We start from the raw sequence: 23,468 nt of genomic DNA on the forward strand, positions 1-23,468 counted from the left end.
GTCGGGGCTACAGAGACTTTGGAAACACTAGATTCAGAGCTTCAATCAAAACATCCAGAACATCTAAGCTCTAATACATCTCCCTCACTTTTCACTTCCTCCTCCACTTCCCTACCTCCCCTTTCTTCTGTCCCTTCCCACAAAATACAGGCCAGTGACAAAGTATCAGGTACACAAGACACCAGACCTAAGACACCTTCAACAACAGCCGAGCCTCTATCAAATGGCTTGATAGGTACTCAGGAAGGAAACGCGAATCAAGGTCACCATAAAGACAGGAATCTAGAGCTCGTCATTCCCAGATCGAGACGAAGATCAGAAGAATTGAGTGAGCAAGATAGTGATCGACTGGGACATCTTTTTCAGTCTTTGAGGGGGGACATGATGTCTAAATTTGAGATATCTGAAAACAATCAAAAGACAATACACGATATATTCGACCTTTTGGAGTCCAAGCTAGATGATGTTATCTGCCGTACTGGGAAATTGGAAACTGAGGTGGTAGCATTAAGTAAATCTGTACAAGGAAATTTAAAAGATATGGATACCCTGAGAGCGCAAAATAGATCTTTGGCTACTGATGTTGAGAGATTGGAGACTCAGGCTCGAAGAAATAATTAATCTTGAAGATACCAGAGGGCGAGGAACTGGAAGACATCAAGGGATTTGTTTGTCGGCTTCTTAGGGAAGGGGTCTTAAAGGACCGTCCTGATATAGACCTGGAGGCGGAAATTCAAAGAGTACATAGAGACCCCTTCAAGAGACACACAGATAGGAAAGCTCCTAGAAAGATATTGGTAAATTTTCAAACTTTTAGTGTCAAGGAGCTTATCTTGGGGAGATGCCTGTCAAAAATCGACCTTCGTTATCGGTCTAACCCCTATCTCATCAGGTCAGATCTCAGAGCCAGAACTGCACAGAGACAATGGGAGCTAGGTACTAGAATGCCAGAATTGAGATCACTAGGAGCTCATGTGCAGATGAGGTTCCCCGCTCTACTGAGAATTATGTGGAAAAATAAGACCTACAGCTTTTCACAGCCTGATGAGGTAGATAACCTTTTAGGTCGGATGAGAGAAAATCAAGAAAATTAAGTGAAGAGAGAGAAAGTCAAGATATTTATATTTAAGTTGGGTGCAAAAAAAAAAAAAAAGAGGGGAGGGATAAGTTGAAATAAGGAGAGCATAAAATATAGAAGTTGATTTAATACATGTTGTGACATAATGTATTGATAGAAATTAAGGGTGTAACTAAAGGGGAAAGGGAATTCATTAGGCACTATACTTTACTCGCTATTAAAGACTAGTTTAAGTTTGAATTCAGCCAGAGGGTTCTTCTTGGAGCTCCAAAGGCGATGTCATCGTCTGGTATGTTGGGGGGTTCCTCTGGGGGGATGGTGCACTGGGTGAAGGGAGCGGAGGGAGAAAAAGCAACAAAAAAAATCCTCATATACAGAAAAATTCATCTACATAAAGCTTTAGATGGGCGGGAGATTAAAGCCGGGTCATGAGTAAGCTACATAAGCTTAAAGCCCTCTCATGGAATGTGAATGGGCTGGGGGGAAAAAGGAAGCAGTCCCAGGTATGTGAATTTTTAAGGAACTCAGAGGCACATCTTATAATGTTTCAGGAGACTCATTTAGAGGCAAAAGTTTGTAGTTCACTTTTTGGGAAACTGAGGTGGGTGCAGGAAATTATATGTTCTAGGCAGACGGGAACAACCAGGGGGGTCACAATAATAATTCGTGCAAATAGTGGGATATGTCTGAAAAAATACGAGACAGACCAGACTGGAAGATGGTTGGTGGCAGCCATATCTATTCATAATATCCCTTATACGTTTGCAGTATACTATGGTCCAAATGATGATAATCCCGGCCCGCTTCTTAAGTTAGCGACAGCCGTATTGGGGACGACTGGCCCAGTAATCTTGGGAGGTGATTTTAACCTGGTATTCGATCAAACATTAGACAGAACCTCCAAAGCCAAGTACCATGCCCCCACCAAATCACTCTCTACCTTAGGTGGTATGATGAAAGATTTTAGTCTTTTAGACGTATGGAGGAAGAAATACAGCTCTACACGGGGATTCACATTCTACAGCAAAAAATACCAACATTATTCAAGGATTGACCACTTCTTAGTTGATCAGCACCTTCTCACAGACATTAGTTCTCTCTCGTTTACACCTGTCGGGATATCAGACCACGCAGTCTTGGAACTGGTATTCTTATTAAACTTGAGTCCCTTAAGAACTAGATGGACCTTGGAAAGGACATTGTTACTTAGTGACCAGGTAAAAAGAGAAGTAAAAGAAAAAACTATAGAATTTTTTGCAATAAATATAGGCTCCTCTAGCCCTCAGGTTGTTTGGGAAACTTATAAGGCTTTCTTGAGAGGGGTTTTGAGCTCACTAATGACCTACAAAAGAAAGGCTATAAAAATCAAAAGGAGGGAAGATCTAGCAGCAATAACTAGAAAAGATTCTGAGCTACAAAGTGCAATTTTATCAAATTCCGAGAGGGTCCAGGCTTTAGAGAAGGAGCTTATAGATCTACAACTCCAGCTTAAAATCTGCGACGAGAAAATTATAAAAGAAAAATGGGAGACCAGTAAACTAAAGAACTTTGAATATGGTGAAAAATGTGGGGCCCTTCTAGCATGGAAATCTAGAGAGGAAAGAACCAGGAATGATATCAAAGTTTTAACTCGGAGAGAGACAGGGGATTTGATTGTGGAAGATGGTGATATTAGAGACGAAGCTAGGAGCTTTATGAAAAGCCTGTATACTGAAGATAAAGACCCAAAGTCAAAAGAGATAGAGACCTGGCTGTTTCAAAAAAACTTATCCCACATTTCTGACCTGGATAAGAGATATTTAGAAAGTGAGATCACGGAGGGGGGAAGTATTAATCCAATTAAAGAAAATGAAGCGGGGCAAAGCGGCAGGTCCAGACGGGATTCCGGTAGAGGTCTATCTAGACTACACAGAACAACTGTGACCCGTCCTCACAACAATCTTTAATCACTTATTATCCCTGGGTCATAGTACTCCCCCTACTTGGGCTGAAGCCACAATAACACTAATTGCAAAACCTAATAAAGACCCCAAGAAAATAGAATCTTACAGGCCAATTTCTCTCCTGAACACAGATATGAAATTATATTCTGGGATCTTAGCGACTAGACTCGCGAAGATAATAAAATCTATAATCCACACTGATAAAAGGGGCTTTATTCCAGGGAGACAATTAAATGAACTAACTTTTCAAGTGATAGGAGCTATAGATTACGCTGAAGATAAAGGCCTCCCGTTAGCCTTGGTCGCGATAGACGCGGCCAAGGCCTTTGATCAGGTTAATTGGAATTATCTCTGGACCACAATGGCTGCGTTTGGGTTCCCCCCACTGTTTATAAAGGGTATCAAGTCATTGTATCATAACCCAACGGCAAAAGTATTGGTTAACCGGGCATTATCTGACTGGTTTGATATATCCCGAGGAACTCGACAGGGTTGCCCCCTGTCTCCTCTTTTGTTCGATATTTATATGGAGCCTTTTGTTTGTGGCATCAGAGAGGATAATGTTATTCAACCTTTTAAGATTGCTAACTTGGAGTTAAAAACTGCCCTATATGCTGACGACCTCCTTTTATACACCTCCAACCATATAGAAGCTATACCCAGGCTATTTTATCTGGCAGAGGAATTCGGAAAACTGTCAGGATACCAGATCAACAAGGAGAAGACAGAGATAATGGGGTGGAATAATAACACTCCCATCCAGGGGGTGAAACAAAAAATGCGATATTTAGGAATTTATTTAACTCAAAATTTAAAGAACATACCGATAATTAGCTGGCAGACTGTTGTTAAAGACATTATTAAAACATTAACAAGATGGGGCAATCTACCATTAAATATATATGGACGAGTTAATCTCATTAAAATGTCCATACTCCCCAAATTGACTTTTCTTTATAATTCCATCCCTTTATCCTTCCCGTTGAAAGAAATCACGAACCTCCAAGGTAAGATTGGTTCCTTTATCTGGGCCTGTAAATCTTCCAGGATAGCCTGGAAAAAAGTGAGGAGGGGGTTAAAAATTGGAGGTCTGGCCTTACCAGACTTACTACTATACTGCCATGCTTTCCACTTTAAAAACTTTAGGTTACTTGCTAACATACTAGATGCTTCCTCACAGGGCCGTTTGTTCCAGGCTTTATTACATGATTTACCATATGACCAAGATTTTTTTTTATTTAAGTTTGGCGACCAGAAATTCTTTAAGAAAGTTCGTCTAAAGATCCTACAGACTGCACTTAAAAACTGGGGGTTTATCCGAAAGGTATTGGGAATTCCTTATTATCATACCTACACTCCAATCTGGGATTCCCCGGGCACTCCTGCATGTCTTCAAGACCAGCTCTCACTGCCCTTGAGAACAGCTGGAATATTGAAATGGGGGGGATTTATGGGTAGATTCAGGCCTCATGGACTGGAACTCCCTAACGTTACTCACAAACGGGCTACTGACGAGATTTAAATTTTACCAATTATCGGCATGGTGGTCAAGCCAGACTTTACATCGGGAAAAAGATACTGGACTTCTGGATGCAATTCGTAGAGGGGGGGCTGGATTAGAGAAGTATCATTCTGGTATAAACTGTTTACTGATGAAAAGAGTAACTTAGACCTTGAACTGACGAGCCTCTGGGGGAATACAATAGCTAAATACCCCGAAGAGCATAGTAAAATCTGGTCAGACTCTTTTTCCTTATCCCAGAAATTAATTAAACCAGCTAATTTAAGGCGGAACCATTTATTCACGGCTTACAGAGAATACTGGACCCCGGCCAAATTATATAAGATAACGCAGAATAATAACTACTGCCCCCGCTGTAAACTCACAGCTGCAGATGACATGCATATATTTTTGGAATGCCCCGAGATTCAGGAGTATTGGAGAGCGATAGCTGGCTTCCTGTGTGAGGTACTATCAATATCCATCTTATGTACCCCTAGGTTACTATTTTTTGGTTTACCCCACGACTACAATATTAATAACTTACATTCACAGTTTATCTTTTACGTGGTGGTTATTGCCAGAAGGGATATATGTAAAGAATGGAAGTCAGCTGCCCCCCCCCAGATTTGCAGAGTGTTTAAAAAGCATAATGGAAGTCTGTAAGATGGACATGGTTGGTCGCGATGGAAATACAGAGACTGTATGGTCAAAACTGGAGGCCTGGTCGAACAAGTAAACGGTCCGATGATTATGCCAGAGGTTGTGTCGGTCCTGTCCTCCCCTGGACTGAAGCACTCCATCATAAGTCAGGGGAGTTGGATAAGGAAACAACCCACCTCTGGGACATTTCTGTCAGCTAGATACTGACCCCGGGGCGGCTTCAGGAATGTCAGTATAAAAGGCGACAGCGAGACCCATCGTTGCTATTGAAGGCCTGGTAAAAATACTGTAGACGTTCCTTTGACCTCAGCACCACTGTTTGCTCCTGGCATACGGATTTGTTAAAGGAGTGTCGTGTATTCCTATAGGTTCTGAATCAGTCCCCCTATTCCTGACCCTATTCTGGTTAAACTAACTATCAAGTTAACTAACAGTCAGCCCATGAGGCAAGAAAACCCCCATGATGCAGATACCGTTATCTGACGCAGTCACACTACGGCACAGGAACGTGTTATCTGATTAGGTCATAACGCTTGAGATCTAATTAGACAAGCGACATTCCTCCAGCCCCTGATAAGGCATACGACGTTCTCATAACAAATCAAACCTATGACAACCTGGATAATCCGTGCGGCCATTGTTTTGATTTCACAGAGAACTTTAGTAAAGAATGTGCTAACGAGCAAGTCGTATGACATCTTTATTGACGTATCTATGTCCATCCTTACGTCAATCTCGGCACCTTTAAGGTATAAATATTGCCGACCTTGCCCTATGCAAACACACGCGTGGTGACAAGACGGAGCAGCCATACTTGCCGAAGCCGAGAGCAGAAGCAGACCCCGCTGGCAGCAGCCCCGCCTTCCTGACGCGCTGAGAGACGCGCTGCTATCTCAAGCCGAGAGACCCAGCACCGGCGTTTCTGGGCAGCCCTCGCAGGCAGCCTGGAATATCGAGAGCAGAGAAAGAGATACTATTCCTCATCCATCCTAAATTCCAGGTACAGAACTGAATAACCCCTCACAGAGAATTCTTTAGTTATTCACTTGGCAAAAACAAACTCAACTTAAACTGTAACTTTCTATTCCCGCCCACGCATTAGACTTAGGTCAGGTACACGGGGTAGGCGTATTTAGAAACACCAGTTGAGTACGTTTAGTCAAATGTATATGTGTATGTAAATATATTTTAATCATTTTAAACATCATATGGCTAAGAAACCATATCAATGTTTTTAAAGTATTATTTTATACTATTGCTTTTAATGTATGCACTTTACTTAACTATAAGTATTGCAATAATATCGATCCATTTCTCATGTATGAGAAAAGAGACTGATCAATAAATAACACCTTTTTATTGAACACGCCCGTCTCTTCCTTTTCTCTCCATTCTGATGAGACTAAGAATGCACGTACTGACTGAGTAAAATAATTGCCTTGTGCTCACACGACTCTCGAGATTGACTCTTGATTAGGGGAGAGCAAAGTTGTCATGTTCTATGGTTGTCAGAAACTAAATCCCTTCTTGTCTAATCAGGGGAGTTAATTCCTTCCTTGAACATTCGAGAAAGTTTCTAGCGAACTCTGAGCTTAGCTGGCAAACCCAAAAATTAAGTCTAGTATCGACAGTAGTAGACCTAGTTAACGTCTGGTCTAGGCCTTTACTGCTGTAGGTACTATTCCAATGCGCAGAGCCTATTGGGAAAATAGGAGCTACACTACATGGCGCCCAACACGTTTGGAAAGGGCGATAAAACTAACGTAAGACATTTAGAGTAACTCAGTCGTGCTTTCTCACTCAGACCCCTTTTCCCAAATACTCCAAAGACGTCTGGAGTGGGTGAAAGGTTATATCCTCCAAAACCTCGCAGGAGGGAACTCCTATGTATGGTTCTTGGTCAAGTCAACGTTGAAGGATAAACAGTTCCAAAATATTGTGCATCTAATCTTTGTTCCACAAAGAAACCTGATCTGCAAATAGACATAATACCATCCTGTCTGTAAAATGGGAGACAGTGATGAAGAAAGAGAGGCAGTTAGATTAGCTACTGAACTCGCAGATGCTGATGCTACCATGCAAGCAGCAGACCAGAATATAACACTCATTCCGGTCATTAAAAGGAGATCTATAACCTTAAAACTTATAGAAAATGGACTGACACCTAGAGGTGGCACAGTCATATTCGTAATTGAGGCACACGAATATCGGCAGACAGAGGTATACTATACATGGATACATTTTCCAGCAGCAAATGCTGTAACAAAGTACTTCCACTATTATAAAATAGAGGTTCCACCCGACATTTACACTCCTTTCGAGGAGGTGGAAGTACCACTCAAATTCCAAGAGCATTTGCTCTTATTTGATGGCGCCCTAATACATAATAATCACATCACTAGGCTCGGTCCTTTAGGTAGACCAGGAGCAACGTGGCCGGTCTTAGCCGGATACACACCACATCCAGACATCGAAAGAATGCCTGCAGGAGAGCTGTTAATACAGCTAAAACAACTACTAAAAAGTCATAGACAATTAGTTCAGTATGTAATGCGGACTTCAACAATTCAGCCAGCGATTAAACTTCCATAGCTGACCCCTCACCAGGGGAACACAAATAAAATTACACCACAGAACATCCAATCCTGCCTAGGTAAAGTTCCAGCTAAACGGGAACAGATACCATTCTGGTTGGCACAGAAAATCACCCAAATAGAGGCGGTGTTTCCTGACACCACCCCATTAGAAAAACACAGGATTCTGACTATATGTCTCCCAATGGGAATCGCACCACACATTGAGGACTGTGACACTTGGGGTACAGTCTTTGCTTCCATCTACACAAAAACGCACGGTGTTCCATCCATTTCGGTAATACCAGATGTGCTAAAACAAATTCAAGATGAATACGGTCCAGAACCTGCTTTAACTCTTGGTATGAAATTACTAAAAGACTTCAAGCAGGTCTCGGCTATATTATTAGCCAATATAAAAGGTGAAGCAGCAAACGTGGCGATCCGCCAGAGGTTAAAAGAGACAGATATAGCAGACCAACCAGCTGAAATTGCCAGAATCATAGAAAAATCCTATGAAGAACTAGGCAGAGATAGTCTAGGTGGAATACCAGTAAAACCGCAACTGACTACAAGTCCAGAAAAAATATTTTTTAATAATAATAATTCACCAAAAAAGAACTGGGATGGAAACAAACAATCCAATCCTAAAGAAAAGAAATTCCAGTCCCGAGGAAGGTCTCCTAGGCGAAGAGAGAAATCTCCAAACCAAAGACAGAGGTCACCGCAGAGTGACCCCTCGGGGAATAGATATAACCTTAGAAATAGGGATAATATTAAAAAACCTGATAGATATCAAGACATTGATACACGTCCCTCTCAATCTTTTCAGAATTCCTCGCAGAAATCGGAAAGAAGAGGACGATCAGAAGAGCACGCCAAGTCCAAAGACAAGGAACCTGCTCAACAAAAAAAGAAATTACAATTTCCAAAAAAGAAGGTAGCCAGTATCAAGGTAGTTAAAAATGCTGAGAATACTGATGGCACAACTGAAAAACGGAGAGTGGGCTCAGACAATGCTAGACAGCGCAGCAGAAGTGAGCATAGCTCGCAAAGTCCTTATGAATCATCTGGAGACAGTGGACACGAATGAATATCTTCAAGTGGAAACTGCAGACACCAGAGTTAGCAAGCCCCACAAGATATACGAGATAACATTACGTATAGAGGGAGATAAGACTAGGAAAATAAGGGAACTATTTTGGGATAACCTCTCCAAAGGCTATGACATCCTTCTAGCTGAAAAAGACTGGCCACCAGAGTTTGTCAGGGAGTGCCCTCATGGCGAAGAAGTAATTATGCCTGCCTTCTCGAATCAAATACCGATTCATAAAAAATACACACTTGCTAGAAAGTGGGCAGTGGCCTTAGCACCTGCTTTATATAAAAATCATGTAGGATGGGATGAGGATTCTCCTCCTCACAAAATCCAGTTAAAATCACAACCTACTGCACAAAGGCAGTACCCAATTAAGCAAGAAGCTAAAAAACAGGTAAATGAAATACTAGATCAGCTAGAATACCAGGGGGTGATTGAAACTTGCACCTCACAAATGAACAATCCTTTGTTTCCGGTCTCCAAACCAGACAATTCATATCGTCTAGTTTTGGATTACCGACACCTTAACACATGTTGCAAAACCTTTGCAGTGCAAAACTCACACAGTGCTGCACTAATGAATAACATAGTGCGCAAAAAATACAAAACAACCTTGGACATCTCCAATGGATTCTTTTGTCAAAACATAGCACCAGAGAGCAGATCTTTAACTGCATTCTCAGTAAATGGCACTCAAAAGCAATTCTGTCGGTTAGCCCAGGGGTACAAGAACAGCCCGGGGGTATTCTCAGCGAGAGTAACAGAATTACTACATCTATATGATGATGAAGCATTATCTTATGTCGATGACATTTACTTAACAGATGATGACTTGGAGACTCACTTGAAAAGGGTGAACACCATAATACTTGGGTTCGCTGCAGAGGGTTACAAATTCAACTTTAAAAAATCCAGAATTGCCCATTTAACGGTCTTATACGTAGGATATGAATTATCAAGTATAGCCTGGTTGACAATTTTCTAAAGAACTAGAAGAATTAAAAAATCTAAAATATGAAAAGACGTATCCTCTGCCAATCGACATTCTGCCTCTACGACATTACGCCTGTGTAATCTATACAGACGGACATGCTCAACCCTCCGTTTGGGGAGAACATGCATACAACCCCACATGTGAGATTACAAAAGAAGTGTGGCGCGGAGGTATATTAAAACCTCTATTAACAAAATCACACTCTGTAGAAACTAATTCAGAACAACAAACTGAAATAATAGCATTGAAAATGGCGCTAGATAATGCGGATCGCGAATTCCCGACACTTATAGTGTCAGATTCATATTACTGCGTCAAATCATATAACAGCGATTTGCAGACATGGATTCAAAACGGTTACAAAGATGACACAGATGCACAAATAAAACAGAAACTGCTCTGGGAACAAATAGCTCTTTTACAAAAAGAACTACCAAAGACTCACGTGACTCACTCACTGAGTCATCAACGTGATGGCGTTCACGTTGTAGGGAATTCATTGGCTGAAACAGCCGCAGCGGCAGCCACTAAACCGGCTCCCGTAGTTCGAAAAAAGCGTACATTAAAATACATTGACGGTGAAACATTGCTGGCGGTAAAAACGTCATTAAAAGGCGACTGCTCAGCGTTACCGATCAACTATCCACTCAATTATACATACATAATCGATGCAAACTCCGTCCCTTTTGCTCGAATCCCTGGAGTGGGGGATAGAGTGATTCCAAACATGGACAGGAGAAACTTGCTAATCGCAGACGCACACATGGGCGAGGGTCTCAGACACCTTAAATTAAAAGATTCTCTGGAAGAATTACAATCACGGTACTGGTGGCCAGGCATGAGCCTGCACTACACCATGTTTGTAAAAAACTGCCCAAACTGCAACAGAGATCGCAGTGGGGAGAGAAGCAGTTTAATACCTCGTCGTATCAAGGCAGATAATATTACCAGCAAAAAGAATGGCTTGCGATTAACATATACAGGCTAGTTTCCACTTATAATGTAGATCCTCAGCACTCGGCTGACATCCGGACTATTATACAAGATTTGCGAGTCTAAATGGCATATACGCTAAGAGCATGCTACGTTCGACCATTGTTTTCACTCAGGCAATCCAGTCTGGGGGGGAAACATGGCCAAATGAGCACAGCCCAGCGGGAATCTTATCACTTCCTTCCTGAGGGTACGGGATGGTGTAAAGAAAAAACCAAGGCAGAAAGCAATCTATAATGGAAAGGATATTAGGTTCAGGAGCTGGATGGGTCAAACATCTAATAAGTGTCCAACGTAGTCTAAATAACTTGCCAAGAAATTCTCTGAAGGGATTCAGTCCGTACGAATTATTATTCGGAACTAGGATGTTGATCTCTGACCTTGATAGTCAGACTTCAGTGGTAATAGAAAAAACCTTTGATGTCAAAGACCGTTTGGCTATTTTGCAGGACTTAAACAAAACAAGAAAAGACCTGAGCAACATACAGTTGAAACAACAGCCAACGACCACTGAAGAATCACCACCTGTCCCAGCAAGACCTGTCTGGATTCCAAAAGTCGGGGATCTAGTCAGGGAGAAGATCGCGGTAAAGAAGGAATTTGGGCCTTCTTACAGAAAAGCAGTTCCTGTCTTGTCTGTCAACGGGACAAGATCAGTTGTACTACCGCCACTTGCTGGTAAAAAGGAGAACCGAGTTGTATCCATCGACCTGGTAAAACCACAACATGTGGCCAATAACAAACAGTAGGCCAAGTGGACTCCCAATAAGTAGCAGAACACCAAGGTTTGCTACCAGCACAGAGGTCCTAACAAAAAGGCTCATCACATTCGAAACTCCTAAAGAAGAACAAGAAGGACTATGCAACAATGCAATAGAACTCAGACCTCTGAAAACCCAAATAAAGACATTTAGCAGAGACACACCAATCTATACTGAAGTACCAAATGAAAATGCAAAAAACAGAAATCCTGAACCAATTGGAACAATTGACAGAACTGCATCCGGTTACTTCATCAACTTCGATGATTCCTCTGACGGTTTCAGTGAATCAAAGACACAGCCATCATCAAAATCCTTTAAAGACAAAGCTAAGGAACTTTTGAAACATCTGAAAGAAACATATCTGGTTTCTCCATGGATTGAATTTTGGGTGGGTTTTGGTGCATTTATCCTCATACTTTGGCTCATCATGGTATTTACTTTGGGACGCTTCATTGAGGGAAAATATGCTAAAATGGACACAGCAAGTCAGAACATCAACTTGATCCTCAAACCACACACATCTTCACACGTCGAGAAAAGAGAACTTTCTTCAGAACTTTCTTCAGCCAACTTCACAGCCAATCCGATACCTGGTGGGGTAGCCTGGGACAACACTGACTATGAAATTTATGGTCCGGTCGAGATCCTGAAATATCCACACCAAATCAAGATCTCCTTGAGTGATTTTGCAAAACCAAACTCATTTGCTGATGATTGGGACTTCGAAAGTATTAACAACATGATGTCTGACTTAGTAATGTCTGCTAAATTTACAAAACATGATTATTTGCAAGGTTCTACAAATTATGACAGTATGTATTGCTATAACCACTATGGTAACCATTTTTTGCATAAATCCGCACAACCTAGAAATGTTTTAAATTATAATCAATGGGAACATTGTGCTACACCTCCAAAAGGGAGCTCAAGAACCATTTATGACAAATATTCATATGTTTCAGGTTTTAACACAAGTAATGCTGAAACTTTTTATTTTAAATTGTCAAACAAGACAGGGATGAAAACCATGATAACCAACACAAAATTGATATATTCAGATTCATTCTTTGAAAAAATGAATACCTTTGGATTTGATTATTGGGACAAAAATGTTGATTTGAAAAGTGTTTGGGGGACAAAAGAATGGCAAGTACAGGGTATAGAAGCTTTGTTTAGAGCCTGCATGATCCCAGAACAAATGATATTTTTAAATGACACTGTTCAACAAACCACCTGTCTTGGCTTAGCCAAAATCAAAGATTTAAATAAACCGTCTATTCCAAAGCCAACAATGTTTAGCAATAGCTCTGATACAGATGAAGAGATAGACGTAAACCATATATTAAACCAAAACAGAACACATCCTGATTGGAAACAATGGTTGATCTGGCCCACAGATACAAATCACTGTCAAGATAGATTCCTGAATAAAACACAGGGTTTCAAAATGACCAGGCCAGACCCTAGATATCCCCAAAGACATCACCCAGGGATAATAACAACCTACAGTGTGGGCAAATTATGCCTTCAATGGCTACAGACTTCCACACTGCCTGAAATTAAGCAACACCTAACTTTACTTACTGATGGTGCTGACTTGCGTGATTTCATAATGGGACCACGCAAACAGCGTCAAAAGCGTTTCATAGCAGCCTCTGTATATGCAGCATACAATGAGGCCTGGAAGGTTACTCAAATTGAGACAGCAGAAAGAATACGGGAAATTGACCGTATTAATTTGGGAAAATCACTATCTGTAGTGGACAATGGGTTAATGACTCTGTACTCCAGAATTTTTTCATTGGACAGCATTGTGTCTTCAGCAATCGATATATTATCGCAAGACTTACTGTTATTACAACATGGTCAGTCACAATTGCGTTCCATTGTACAGCTTGGCTGGACGTTACAAAATCTGCGTTCAGGCTATGTGCCTTGGCGTTTAATCAACACAACGTCACTATTCCAAATCTTTAACCTTACTGATAGACAAATCGGTATGGCGCAAAAGGGTGCTGATTATACAATCTTGAGCATTGAAAAACTAGAAAGATTACCGTTGACAATGTCAGAACGACCTGTCAGTGAATGGATAATCCACGGAATCATAAATATTCCAATCTCAACCTTCAGGTTTCAATACTGCCAAAAATATATACAGGCTGGCATGTACGAGAAATTGGGAAAGGGGTACCTTAAAACAACTTGGAACCTGCCCTATTCACATGCATGTGTCAGTAATAAAGGACAGAAAGTGTTTCTTAGTGGCAACAATTGTGCCTAAGCGGCACGCTTCTGTGTAACGGAATTAGTTTGCATGGAGCCTGTGAAGGGAATTCATACAACCTTTCATGTCACCAGCAAGGCGCACCTGCAACTGAAATAGAACCATTCTTTCAAAGACTCTATAATGGGAGTTACATTCTTATTGTAGACCGCAGATGTTGTAGTCTTATGCCCGGGACTCCTTATCTAGTCACTACAACGGCGACGGTCAAGTGCTGTGGACGTTCTTTGTTCCCCAGCTCCTTCCCAGACAGGGAGGCAAGGGCATGGCCCAATTTGAAAATTACTTCTATTCGAATAGATACTTTAAGCAGAATGAAAACAGTGCTTCTTCAGACGCCTACAAGGCTCACGTCATCAAAAGAAACGTATGATCTACAAGTCGCAAGGACGACTGCAGAGATACATACATTATTATCGACTAATTCCCCCGTACATTTCGCGGAAATCCTGAGCGAAATCTTAAATATTTCTGATACCACTGGGGTCTCAAAGGTATTTAAGACAGTATTTTCGATGGCATTAACACCATTCAAAGCCATACTGGGTATTTTTCCCTTATTTTTCGTTATGGCAACCCATGTCACAGATCAAACTCTCGCGACAATGGAAGATACGATCCTAGCCATTGGATACCGGGACCGGATATCAAAAATCCTGGGACTATCCCGGCTTAGAGACCTGAACATGACTTGGTTTCTATCATTTCGACCAATGTGGCAAAGGTGTGTTTTACCTGTACTAAGGTGTCTGCTATGCGGAGAAGAATGCGTGTTAGACACCTGTCTGACGCTACAATCGGATGCGCCAGTGGATGCAGATACACTGTTGGTTCCTACCAAGGTTCACGCTTTGTGCTGCCCTCAAAGGCTGCCAATCCTGATGACGGCATTCCTGGAATCTTCACCACTACGATTGAAGAGTAGTGAAGTTCAAGATGAAAGCAACATCGAACAGGTACGACCTTCTGTCAGCAATGCGAATCAGAATGTCAATGGAGACAATCATGCGCACGAATGCATGGTTACCCCTATTTCCGACTTAGTGGAACTTTCCCATGAAGCTGTTGACAGTTTTTTCGAAAGCCTGAATGATATGATGTTCTCTCCAGAACAGAAATAGAGACTTTTGAGTAAACTCGCACACGGCGTTCCCTGAATTCGGCCTTCAACTTTAAAAATAAAGTTACATGAACAATTTCACTCCAGCTCACGGACAGCAATATTTTTCAGCAAGCCCCTTAAAATATTTTTCTACATATTTTTTTCCCGGGACACTGATCTTCTGCTTAAAGTAAGAAACTATTCCTAGAGAACTAAAATTTCTATTTTTAGATACTTTATAGACTTTAGCTGCTCGCTGGTATGTTCACAAATATTTTATTATGTGATGAAATGGTCTCGAACTTCCTTTCTGTATAGCCATATTAAGAGCCATTTCATGTGTATTTCTCATATACCAATAAGCAATAATGCATAAAAATGCGTGTTTACTTTTGCATTTAATTCATAGCTTAAGTGCATACAATATATATGACTGCAATTTTTCAGTATATTTGAAAATTTCGAAATGCATTTATGTATTTTGGGGTGGTAAGGTATACACTATACTCTATAGTATGTTGTACTATGTTATACTATGCATAGATTAGTAGATATGACCATAGTTAGCGTGGAGTGGGTGTCGTGTATTCCTATAGGTTCTGAATCAGTCCCCCTATTCCTGACCCTATTCTGGTTAAACTAACTATCAAGTTAACTAACAGTCAGCCCATGAGGCAAGAAAACCCCCATGATGCAGATACCGTTATCTGACGCAGTCACACTACGGCACAGTAACGTGTTATCTGATTAGGTCATAACGCTTGAGATCTAATTAGACAAGCGACATTCCTCCAGCCCCTGATAAGGCATACGACGTTCTCATAACAAATCAAACCTATGACAACCTGGATAATCCGTGCGGCCATTGTTTTGATTTCACAGAGAACTTTAGTAAAGAATGTGCTAACGAGCAAGTCGTATGACATCTTTATTGACGTATCTATGTCCATCCTTACGTCAATCTCGGCACCTTTAAGGTATAAATATTTCCGACCTTGCCCTATGCAAACACACGCGTGGTGACAAGACGGAGCAGCCATACTTGCCGAAGCCGAGAGCAGAAGCAGACCCCGCTGGCAGCAGCCCCGCCTTCCTGACGCGCTGAGAGACGCGCTGCTATCTCAAGCCGAGAGACCCAGCACCGGCGTTTCTGGGCAGCCCTCGCAGGCAGCCTGGAATATCGAGAGCAGAGAAAGAGATACTATTCCTCATCCATCCTAAATTCCAGGTACAGAACTGAATAACCCCTCACAGAGAATTCTTTAGTTATTCACTTGGCAAAAACAAACTTAACTTAAACTGTAACTTTCTATTCCCGCCCACGCATTAGACTTAGGTCAGGTACACGGGGTAGGCGTATTTAGAAACACCAGTTGAGTACGTTTAGTCAAATGTATATGTGTATGTAAATATATTTTAATCATTTTAAACATCATATGGCTCAGAAACCATATCAATGTTTTTACAGTATTATTTTATACTATTGCTTTTAATGTATGCACTTTACTTAACTATAAGTATTGCAATAATATCGATCCATTTCTCATGTATGAGAAAAGAGACTGATCAATAAATAACACCTTTTTATTGAACACGCCCGTCTCTTCCTTTTCTCTACATTCTGATGAGACTAAGAATGCACGTACTGACTGAGTAAAATAATTGCCTTGTGCTCACACGACTCTCGAGATTGACTCTTGATTAGGGGAGAGCAAAGTTGTCATGTTCTATGGTTGTCAGAAACTAAATCCCTTCTTGTCTAATCAGGGGAGTTAATTCCTTCCTTGAACATTCGAGAAAGTTTCTAGCGAACTCTGAGCTTAGCTGGCAAACCCAAAAATTAAGTCTAGTATCGACAGTAGTAGACCTAGTTAACGTCTGGCCTAGGCCTTTACTGCTGTAGGTACTATTCCAATGCGCAGAGCCTATTGGGAAAATAGGAGCTACACTACAGGAGCACTTAAAAAAAAAAAAAAACTGCCTGCAGACAGCTCATCTATGCACGCAAACTTTACACTGGCTGGTCATAGTGGTTAGTCTGGGTTGGTATTTTCAATGAATGTGCCAGGATGCACTTATAGCAAGGGAGAACTACAGAAGCATTCCTTCTGAAACCATGATCTGCATCATGCTAGCTGCAATGAAACTCTCTCTGACATACCAGCAACCTTCCTTGGGTTTGAGAAAAAAAGATAGCCGTCTGTCGTACTGCAGGCAAAAAAAATGTAAAAGATATGATCTATCAGAAATGGTTGACAAGTATTTGTTGTAAACATTCTGACTATCTGACCCATAGAAACCATTGTACAGAATAATATCTTTACGACAATGGGCTCTAGTATACAGTATATGAACTTTGTTTATGGAAATAAGTGTTTGTCTTTTGTATTTTTTGTATTGTATTGGTATGTAATTCAATGTGTGCACACACTTTTGTGTGCCAATATCCAAAATGAAGATAGCTGTGATAAACAAGGTTGTATTCACACTTTTTTGAACAGGTCAGATCCAACATTCATTAATTGATGCTATAAATTGTAATTTTATATGGTTTTCATATAAAGGACTGTGAGCAATTGTATTTCTAATATGTAAGTTGCCTTTATTAGTAACGTTATACATATGGAATTATGGAAACATTCGGAGTGGTCCCATTTCAATGTCGATCGAATTCAACTCCTTGCCCTGTTCAAGTCTGTCTTTAGTGTCGACATTTAGACTCGGCCGGTTCCCATTGGCTGAGAGGTACCCCGTGTGACCGCATGTAGCATACGGAAGTAGGATCCGTTTTCTGCCGCGTCCTCCCCTGTTTGGGAATACTGACGGTGACTTGTACCCGATAACCCTGAACCGAGACAACCACGCAGGGATATAACCTCGCAGGTACGATATATTCGAAGGGCCGACCCGCCCCTCCCTTTGAATTCAGAACATATCTATTCACTCCAGAACGACAGAAGAAGTATCTAATCGAACTTCTCTGCCTCATTTATTCTCACCCACAGGTAACTTCAGTACCTGTATCCCTACGGGAACGAATTAGTGGCAATTCCAATTCTATGCCATGTGTTTGGAATCACGTACACAAACGGTGGTTCAATAATTCCCCGTTTTACCAGATTGCCCAGGAGGCGCCGGTAGGAAACTTCTGCTTCACACGATATTGGTAAGTGCAGTTTGCCATCACTCGAAGGCATTTAGTACATTGTGGAGCGCCATTATCTGTGAACCACTGACCTGTTTGTGGAGAGTAATTGACTCCATTCGTCCTTTGCAGGTCCCATTTTCCATACCACAAGTTAATTTGAATATGAGACCGTCTGAACCAGAACTAGGTGAGTCCATGTATCATTTGAGGTGGACATGATACCCACAAGTTTGTAGCCCTTGGGAGACGGGCTCTCACACATGTCCCCTCTTTGTATTTACCTGATAGGTGAATCCTAACCAGCCAGGAGGGAGTCGCACCTAACCAGCTGTGTTGGTAATGTACCCACTAAACCCCTACAAAATTACCACTATCGGAAAAGCACAAATTTTAAATCCTACCCCATTTCTATACCCCAGGTGGCTGATCCAGACAACGAGTGTGATCACGGCCAGGTTTCTTCCCTCCCCCCCCCCCCCCCCACGTCCTGATCAAGACCCGCAGCCGAGGAAGCGAAACTCCCTAGAGCACCAGGGTCGAAACGTCGACACTTTTTAGTTTTTGTGCCTGTACCCCTCATTGTCCCCCCTTTTCCCCCTCGAGAACAATTTGGACAGGCTTATTCAACCAGCGGAAATAATACCGCTTGTTTGTTGTTTTTGTAAATATTTGAATCATATGCCTTAATCTTTTCTTCATTTCTTCCTTTCACTTGAGCACCCCTTTTCACCTGGACTATAGCTCTTTCAGTCTTTGCGCCGTGTATTTGAATAATTGTTTTGATAATGTAAATAATTTTGTTATTCTGCTTTTGATAAATACAAATTTTGAAATGTGGGTATGGTGTCCATTGCCTATTCAATAACCTTTTTCTCCCATGTAGCTTGACTCCTCAAATGCAGATTGAATCGTATTTCTAATCTATAAATTATCCTGTGGATTAAGTCAATCTAATCAATAGTCTAGGGCCATTGTTTTGTTTCTATTATTGTAAAAGATATGAAGACAGGCTTTGGAGACGAAAGGTGAAAAGGGTAGGGTTGGGTTCAGAAGGGCAAATCGCTGCCTCCCAAAGTAGACGTGTGCAGTGACAACCATTACAGTGTAAACTTATTTTGGGCGAATTATAAAATCAATAACATTTAAAGATAGGAAATTGCTATACCAGTTCTTTGTATTGATTCTACTGCAGATGTTAAAATGCATCCTATTTTTATGTACTATGTTCTAGTAGAATGATTTATTTACAAAATACAGAAAACATCAATACAATATGAAATATTAGCACATCTACTGATACAACCAAAAATGTCTAAGTCTATATTGTTACTCAATATGATAATCTCTCCCTATGTTAGAGGTACCTATCCAAATACTACTAGCTTCATGTATACAGTTTAAAAACAGGCAAAGTCCTCTTCCATTAGTCTTCTCTATTAATGTGTTCTCCAATTACACTACAGAATCAAAAAATGTAAAACAAATTAAATGGTGACACAACACCAATTACTTTCTTAACAAAGGGAGAAAACTGGGAGCAATAGGACCCAATAAAGCAAACGGGTGAAATCGCACAAGGTCCAATACAGCTGGCAAGAGAAGTGCTGAGCACTCAAGTTTTGAACTTTTAAATAAGCACAATTCATCAATCACAGTATATTCAGTGTACAGGTCAAGCATTTCCTAAAAGAACCAGACAAAAAATAAAGGAAATAACAGAAGAGAAACGTTATACTTCGTTACATCAAGACACTACTAGAAGTTGTAGACAGCAAGACTTACAAGAGTCAAACCAGAAACCAATCTATATAAATCCAAACACTGCATAGATTCATCCTGCTGCCACCCACAACTCTGTGTTCCTACTCTGTACTAAATGTTTGGCAGCATCCTTTGAGAAACTCTGCCCCACTGATGACACCCTTTGAAACTATACTGCAATCTCTACACAGACTAATTTGAAGCAGACATCAAAACAGCAATGCAATCTGTCAAGAAATAAACAAGTAATGGATGTAAATGCTTGAACCGAAGATAACCACGGGAAACTGTTCTGAGTGCAAAACATTTCACCACGTTTTAACTTGTTGCTCCATTAAAGTCAATTAACACAGATATGCAAATCAATATTGTTTCCAACCCAAATGGACATCCCAGCCCAATACTGTTATACACTTGAATGTTCCAAACATTGGCACAAACAAGCGGGGTAAAAGAAACCAATGGGCTATAAAAGGCTTCTAAAGATTAATTCAAGCAATTCCATCTTTCTCTTTTCATTAATTTAATTAGTTTCCCTAAATTGCAAAGGTATCTGAGACATGGCCCCCACAGGCAGTAATAACATCCTTATCAATGTGGTGCTCTAAATCAAACATTCACCATCGGTCTCACTAACTACCCTATCTGAATCAACTGCACATGGTTGCCTAGACAGTGAAGTAAATTCCCTCATATCGGACTTATGATTAATTAGAACATGTGAAAGTTCAGCTTGTTTTGATATTGCAGGCTCTCTGTTGGGGCATTGGTTAGTTCGTTAATGCCGATGCTGTCTGCTCACAGGAACGCACAAGCAAGTTCTAATGAAGCTAGGGAGCTGGCACGATTTTGAAGACAACGAAATAAGCTGCAAAGCGGACTAATATGACCATAACCTGCATAAAACATCAAGAGAAAAGGGTAAGTAAAAACGAGGCAGCAGTACACACGTGCCACATAAAATTAAAAGACAATGTATCAAGAAAAAAAAATCTACATTGATTCTCCGAAACATGGAGGACTTGAGAACGGGTGATCTATTAGCAGATACAGCATTTCTACTACTCAAAATAATAAACTCAAAATACACTCAAAAAAAATTTACCAAAAAAAGGACTAATACACTGAGTTAATCACCTTATGTGCACGTCTACCTTCTTCTTTATCAATCCATCACCCGTACGGTGAACACGTTTTAATTAGAAGGCCTAAATGATGACATTCTCTAAGAGGGAAGAGTTGCTACACAAAACATCGAAAACATTCATTTTCTCGAGCTCAATGGAAGCTGACAACATGGTCGGCGACTACATCATTGGCGCTGCCCTCGGCTTATGAAAAAGTATGACAGTGTAATGCTGACCCGGGTCAACGAGAACAACAGAGTGATTAGGCCCTGCAGAGAATGCGTGCCGCAATTAGCATGACAATTCTCAAAGGCACGCAAGAGCAAGATCCCGATCTGTCTCGCAGCGTGAACTCAACATGTCAAGTAGGATGTGCAAGGAGGTCTGAACGTTTATTCGCATCTTCACTTAAAATCAAGTTGTAGGATCTCTTTAAGGAGCCATGCTGGTAGCAAGCAATTAGATGATTTAAACGTTCTATGCAAGCTTTACACTGACATTTAAAACGGGTTAACTGTAAACACCGTGAGAAATGTGTGAAAATTACGCAATGCGTAGTAACTAAACGTGAAGGGTAGTAGGACCGGCAAATGTCTCCTAGTGGCTTGATGGCAGCCAGCGAGGACCACATGCAGCCCATAAACTGTTGACTGCCCGGCCGGCACACATAGGACCACAGCACAGCGGCCTCTCGCTTCCTTCTGGTACCGCTGTAAACAGGTGGGGACCGAGATCTTTTTTGCAGGCGGGCTCGACCCACGAGAAGCTATGGATATAATCAGAAACGTGCGGGGTGTGTTAAGCTTCTATGACGACCCAGAATGATTTCATCTCGTGTAGCGGCATACACGGACAGCGACTAGCGGAGGAGGGAGGTGGAAATAAAGTGAATCAAGCACGTGCTCCAGATTCGAGTTTGACACCCTTCTAGGCAGGGCGCTGGGGTTGGTAGCCTCGCACTTCAGGGCAGTAGGGTAGTCCATCAAAAGCTGCCGGAAGAATTGATTATATTGCCATGAGTCGAGGTCTGTCACAGACAGCACACAATGCTTACCAACCCAGTCACTGTATATATTAAAGGACAGAGAGCACGTGCATGCATTATAGATAAAATATGAAGCAAAACATCAAGGCACTACATCAGGTTTTGCCAACGCATACTCTACGACTCTTCAGGCAGCCTTCACTGGAATGGGGTCGTGTACGGCCAGATCGAGTAATAACTAAATCCCAGCACTGTTTATATGGGACACTAGAGACAGCAAAGGTTACCAAGCCTGTCAGGTCACGCCTCAGGAACGGCAGTTGCAGCATTCCAGGGTGCAGTAACATAAGCACGAATACCATCGCTTGCAAAAGTAAGAATTAAGGACGCAAGCGGCCCAGAGCCCCAAAAACAACATCAGCATCACACACAGTGGACGTAGGGTAAAACTACGTCTAGCTGTACCCGTCAAAAGGACCCTTGCACTTCCGTCGTCACTTTTGGTTATAACAAATTCACACGCTTCACCCTCACAATCCAAGCGAAATTATGCTTCTGCAAAACTAGTAGGCTTGCATATACGCCATACTCCTACAGAGCAGCAAATCCCGTGTGGTCCTTTAAGGGGGTATACCAGTTTCCCTCTAGAGAAAATAACGGAACTGCCCAACAGGATGCTCTCCCTACTTCTACCTGCATGACAAAGTCGGACATCTGGAGTGCCGAACACCTCCTTCTTATTTTAAACGTGTTATTTCTTGTGTGATTTCATAAGTGTGTATTTGGTTAGTGGCCTGGCCCCGCTTTGCCAAGAGACAACGTATGATTTTGGGGTAGAAGCAAATTGCCCACGGGTTCCCCCTGGCATGCCAAAAATGGCCACACTTTTAACAACCCCTGAAGAACCAGTCTCAATCAACGAACACATCAGATCCCACCCCCGCTGGCTATAAGGCTGACAATTACCTGTGCCGCGGGGGCGGTGCCTTCGGGTGTCCCCTCTCCCGGACACCGCTGTACACCGCTGTTCGTCTAGACGGGCCAGACTGTTAGCAGCACGGCCCCGTCCGCCGCCCAACGCAGTTTCCTGTGTCTAGACCCCGCCTCTTCCTAAAACGGACTGATTTGCACTCTTCCTGACACCCCGGGGGGACTGACGAAGGAGAAATTCTTTCAGGACACCAAATTAGCGCCCCTGGGGTATGAATGAGAACATTTCGCTATTCGTACTATGCCCTAATGTTTGGGTCCTTGAACTACAATGCTCAGGCTCTTCTTTCTTTCTTCAAGTATTTAACGTGTGACGAGACACGCCAATGCTGTTTCTGATCGCTCCCACACCTTATCTGAAATTATAAGCACCCCGAGTTTTTATAAATAACTTGTGTTCTTGAAGCATCCAAGTTTTCATTTTGCTTAAAGTTGTGTGAAATTTCCATGCCATGTCTTG

General features: G+C 41.6%; 1 protein-coding gene across 3 annotated transcripts in view; it reads right to left on the bottom strand.

Moving 5' to 3' along the window:
- SMARCA2 (SWI/SNF related BAF chromatin remodeling complex subunit ATPase 2) overlaps nucleotides 1-23,109 on the bottom strand; it is a 1,851,064-nt gene extending 1,827,955 nt beyond the window's left edge. For all 3 annotated transcript variants that reach the window (XM_078675722.1, XM_078675721.1, XM_078675720.1), the window contains exon 1: nucleotides 22,985-23,109. The gene's annotated coding sequence lies outside the window, so the exon portion shown is untranslated. The remainder of the gene's footprint in view (nucleotides 1-22,984) is intronic.
- Nucleotides 23,110-23,468: the final 359 nt, after the last annotated feature.

This window comes from Lissotriton helveticus, chromosome 2_1 (assembly GCF_964261635.1).
Source record: "Lissotriton helveticus chromosome 2_1, aLisHel1.1, whole genome shotgun sequence".
NCBI classification, from domain to species: Eukaryota; Metazoa; Chordata; class Amphibia; order Caudata; family Salamandridae; genus Lissotriton; species Lissotriton helveticus.